The sequence below is a fragment of the Oncorhynchus tshawytscha genome, unplaced genomic scaffold, assembly GCF_018296145.1.
Source record: "Oncorhynchus tshawytscha isolate Ot180627B unplaced genomic scaffold, Otsh_v2.0 Un_contig_10656_pilon_pilon, whole genome shotgun sequence".
NCBI lineage: Eukaryota > Metazoa > Chordata > Actinopteri > Salmoniformes > Salmonidae > Oncorhynchus > Oncorhynchus tshawytscha.
The window spans coordinates 1-5,066 of record NW_024605619.1 but is presented as its reverse complement, the minus strand read 5'-3'; the positions used below and the strand labels follow the sequence as shown (position 1 = coordinate 5,066).

The 5,066-nt window shown below is 46.5% G+C and overlaps 1 long non-coding RNA gene across 1 annotated transcript; it reads right to left on the bottom strand.

Annotated features, from left to right (window-relative positions):
- Positions 1-7: 7 nt before the first annotated feature.
- LOC121842087 lies at positions 8-2,542 on the bottom strand. Its single transcript, XR_006080923.1, has 3 exons — positions 2,414-2,542; positions 453-624; positions 8-277 (listed from the first exon to the last, which is right to left on the bottom strand). It is a non-coding gene; the product is annotated as an uncharacterized LOC121842087 (long non-coding RNA).
- Positions 2,543-5,066: the final 2,524 nt, after the last annotated feature.

Below are 5,066 nucleotides of genomic sequence, written 5' to 3'. Positions count from 1 at the left end.
AGCTGAACAGCAACCCTCTGTCAGACCACAGTGACCTAAACTAGAGGGCAGAAGAGCACATGTTGAAAACATCCACATAACTCATACTGAAGATATTTAACTCACACTAGTGTCTGTATGTTGCAGAGTGGACTGGTTAGTCCATCACAGAGCAGCTCCCACTCCTCTGTCTCCCAGGTCATTGTAGCTGAGGTCTAGTTCTCTCAGGGAGTTTAGTGTCTGCAGAGCTGAGGCCAGAGTCTCACAGGATTCATATGTGAGGTCACAGTGATCCAGTCTGGAGAGAGAGGAGATGTGTCGACACTAAAATATGCAAAGCTTTAAGAATAATGAGATGCATTAAGACAATAACAGAAAGGCACATGATTTAACAATGTTAAAGACAAACATACTAACTACATACAAAATATTCTGTATCAATACTCAGTGGATACTGAAGAAAATGTGCTTACACAAGTCTCTCTATGTTGCAGAGTGGACTGGTTAGTCCAACACAGAGCAGCTCCACTCCTCTGTCTTCCAGGTCATTGTTGCTGAGGTCCAGTTCTCTCAAGGGGAGTTTGGTGTCTGCAGAGCTGAGGCAGAGTCTCACAGGATTCATGTGTGATTTTACAGCCAGCTAGTCTGGAGAGAGGAGATGTGTCGATACACAGTTAAATACACAAAGCTTTAATGAGACAGTATATCACAAGTGTCACACCTCACATTTTTGTAAATATTTGAGTATATTTTTTTCATGTGACAACACTGAAGAAATGACACTTTGCTACAATGTAAAGTAGTGAGTGTACAGCTTGTATAACAGTGTACATTTGCTGTCCCCTCAACATAACTCAACACACAGCTATTAATGTCTGAACCGCTGGCAACAAAGGTGAGTACACCCCTAAGTGAAAATGTCCAAATTGGGCCCAAAGTGTCAATATTTTGGTGGCCACCATCATTTTCCAGCACTGCCTTAACCCTCTTGGAGTTCACCAGAGCTTCACAGGTTGCCACTGGAGTCCTCTTCCACTCCTCCATGACGACATCACAGAGCTGGTGGATGTTAGAGACCTTGCTCTCCTCCACCTTCCATTTGAGGATGCCCCACAGAAACTCAATAGGGTTTAAGTCTGGAGACATGCTTGGCCAGGCCATCACCTTTACCCTCAGCTTCTTTAGCAAGGCAGTGGTCGTCTTGGAGGTGTGTTTGGGGTCGTTATCATGTTGGAATACTGCCCTGCGGCCCAGTCTCCGAAGGGAGGGGGATAATGCTCTGCTTCAGTACATGTTGGCATTCATGGTTCCCTCAATGAACTGTAGCTCCCCAGTGCCGGCAGCACTCATGCAGCCCCAGACCATGACACTCCCACCACCATGCTTGACGGTAGGCAAGACACTTGTCTTTGTACTCCTCACCTGGTTGTCGCCACACACACTTGACACCATCTGAAATAAATAAACTTATCTTGGTCTCGTCAGACCACAGGACATGGTTCCAGTAATCCATGTCCTTAGTCTGCTTGTCAAACTGTTTACGGGCTTTCTTGTGCATCAGCTTTAGAAGAGGCTTCCTTCTGGCACGACAGCCATGCAGACCAATTTGATGCAGTGTACGGCGTATGGTCTGAGCACTGACAGGCTGAACCCCCACCCCTTCAACCTCTGCAGCAATGCTGGCAGCAATCATATGTCTATTTCCCAAAGACAACCTCTGGATATGACGCTGAGCACGTGCACTCAACTTCTTTGGTCGACCATGGTGAGGCCTGTTCTGAGTGGAACCTGTCCAGTTAAACCGCTGTATGGTCTTGGCCACCGTGCTGCAGCTCAGTTTCAGGGTCTTGGCAATCTTCTTATAGCCCAGTCCATCTTTATGTAGAGCAACAATTATTTTTTCAGATCCTCAGAGAGTTCTTTGCCATGAGGTGCCATGTTGAACTTCCAGTGACCAGTCAGTATGAAGGAGTGTGAGAGCAATGACACCAAATTTAACACACCTGCTCCCCATTCACACCTGAGACCTTGTAACACTAACGAGTCACATGACACCCGGGAGGAAAATGGCTAATTGGGCCCAATTTGGATATTTTCACTTAGGGGTGTACTCACTTTGTTGCCAGCGGTTTAGACATTAATGGCTGTGAGTTGAGTTATTTTGAGGGGACAGCAAATGTACACTGTTATACAAGCTGTACACTCACTACTTTACATTGTAGCAAAGTGTCATTTCTTCAGTGTTGTCACATGAAAAGATATACTCAAATATTGACAAAAATGTGAGGGGTGTACTCACTGTTGTGATATACTGTATGCATGAAGACAAAAACAGAAGGGCACATGATTTAACAATGTTAAAAACACACACATACTAACCATATACAAAATATATAAAACCCACAGTGGCTACTGAAGAAGGACGTTAACTCACACTAGTGTCTGTATGTTGCAGAGTGGACTGGTTAGTCCAACACAGAGCAGCTTCACTCCTCTGTCTTCCAGGTTATTGTAGCTGAGGTCCAGTTCTCTCAGGGGGAGTTTGGTGTCTGCAGAGCTGAGGCCAGAGTCTCACAGGATTTATATGTGAGTTCACAGCGATCCAGTCTGGAGAGAGGAGATAATCTGTTAGACATACAAATCCTTCATTATAATGATACTGTCAACATCAACTCAATAACAGAACTTACAGTGCTCTCTTGCAGGTTTCACTACGGGCAGCAACCTCTGATAACCTTCCTCTGATGTGTTGTATGTCTTCAGGTCAAACTCCTCCAGCACCTCCTCTGACATCAGTAACAGGTAGGCCAGGGCTGAACATTGGTCAGGTTTTAGTCTTGTTTCTGAAAGAGTTCCTGAATGCAGGGAGTTCTGCATGTCTTCAACTAGAGAGTTGGCACCAAGTTCATTCAGACAGTGGAACAAGTTGATGATCCTTTCTGGTGAGGATTCCTTCTTGATCTTGTTTGAAAGGTACCTGGCTGTTCTCTCAACTGCATTGGTCTGTGTTGTACTTCCTGTCTGTGTCAGAAGGCCTCGTAACAGATTCTGATTGGATTCCAGTGAGAGACCCAGAAGGAAGCGGAGGAACAGGTCCAGGTGTCCATTCTCACTCTTCAAGGCCTGGTCCACTGCTCTCCTGTGTAAGTCAGACAACTGGATTGACTCCTTCTTTTCATCATCACTAGTGGGGATTTTCTGAAAAACATTTTCCTTCTTGTCCAGACATGATTCTAAAGCATGCACTGCTGCTAGAAACTCCTGAATGCTCAGATGCACAAAGCTGTAGACCTTGTCTTGGTACAGCCCAGATTCTTCTTTAAAGATCTCTGTACACAATGCTGAGTACTCTGATGCCTCTGTGACATCAAGGCCACAATCTCAGGTCCTCCTCATAGAAGATCAGGTTGCCCTTCTGCAGCTGTTGGAAAGCCAGCTTTGCCAGTTTCAGGATCATCTCTTTGTCTGACTGAGACAGTTCCTTTGGGTTTGTCTCTGTGGATTTGTTGTACTTCCTGTTCTTCACAATGATTTGGATGTGTATGAAGTGTGAGTACATCTGGGTCAGATTTTGGGGACTTCATCCTTCTCTGTCTCTTTCAGCATCATCTCAAAGACAGTGGCTGATATCCAACAGAAGACTGGTATGTGGCACATGATATGGAGGCTCCTTGATGATGTCTTCATGTGTTTGATGATTTCATTGGCCAGATTCTGATCTGTGATTTTCTTCCTGAAGTACCCCTCCTTCTGGGATCATTGAACCAGATCATTGAAAATCAGAAACTTTCTGTCCAAAATGATGCAGAAAAATTAATCCATGCTTTTGTCACTTCTAGGTTAGACTACTGCAATGCTCTATTTTCCGGCTACCCGGATAAAAGCACTAAATAAACTTCAGTTAGTGCTAAATACGGCTGCTAGAATCCTGACTAGAACCAAAAAAATTTGATCATATTACTCCAGTGCTAGCCTCTCTACACTGGCTTCCTGTCAAAGCAAGGGCTGATTTCAGGTTTTACTGCTAACCTACAAAGCATTACATGGGCTTGCTCCTACCTATCTCTCTGATTTGGTCACCCGTATATACCTACACGTACGCTACGGTCACAAGACGCAGGCCTCCCTAATTGTCCCTAGAATTTCTAAGCAAACAGCTGGAGGCAGGGCTTTCTCTATAGAGCTCCATTTTTATGGAACGGTCTGCCTACCCATGTCAGAGGCCGCAAACTCGGTCTCAACCTTTAAGTCTTTGCTGAAGACTCATCTCTTCAGTGGGTCATATGATTGAGTGTAGTCTGGCCCAGGAGTGGGAAGGTGAACGGAAGGCTCTGGAGCAACGAACCGCCCTTGCTGTCTCTGCCTGGCCGGTTCCCCTCTTTCCACTGGGATTCTCTGCCTCTAACCCTATTACAGGGGCTGGGTCACTGGCTTACTGGGGCTCTCTCATGCCGTCCCTGGAGGGTGCGTCACCTGAGTGGGTTGATTCACTGTTGTGGTCATCCTGTCTGGGTTGGCGCCCCCTTGGGTGTGCCGTGGCGAGATCTTTGTGGGCTATACTCAGCCTTGTCTCAGGATGGTAAGTTGGTGGTTGAAGATATCCCTCTAGTGGTGTGGGGGCTGTGCTTTGGCAAAGTGGGTGGGGTTATATCCTTCCTGTTTGGCCCTGTCCGGGGGTGACCTCGGATGGGGCCACAGTGTCTCCTGACCCCTCCTGTCTCAGCCTCCAGTATTTATGCTGCAGTAGTTTATGTGTCGGGGCTGGGGTCAGTTTGTTATATCTGAGTACTTCTCTGTCCTATTCGGTGTCCTGTGTGAATCTAAGTGTGCATTCTCTAATTCTCTCCTTCTCTCTTTTTCTTTCTCTCTCTCGGAGGACCTGAGCCCTAGGACCTGAGCTCCAGGACTACCTGACATGATGACTCCTTGCTGTCCCCAGTCCACCTGGCCATGCTGCTGTTCCAGTTTCAACTGACCTGAGCCCTAGGACCATGCCCCAGGACTACCTGACATGATGACTCCTTGCTGTCCCCAGTCCACCTGGCCATGCTGCTGCTCCAGTTTCAACTTCCACCTGACTGTTCTGC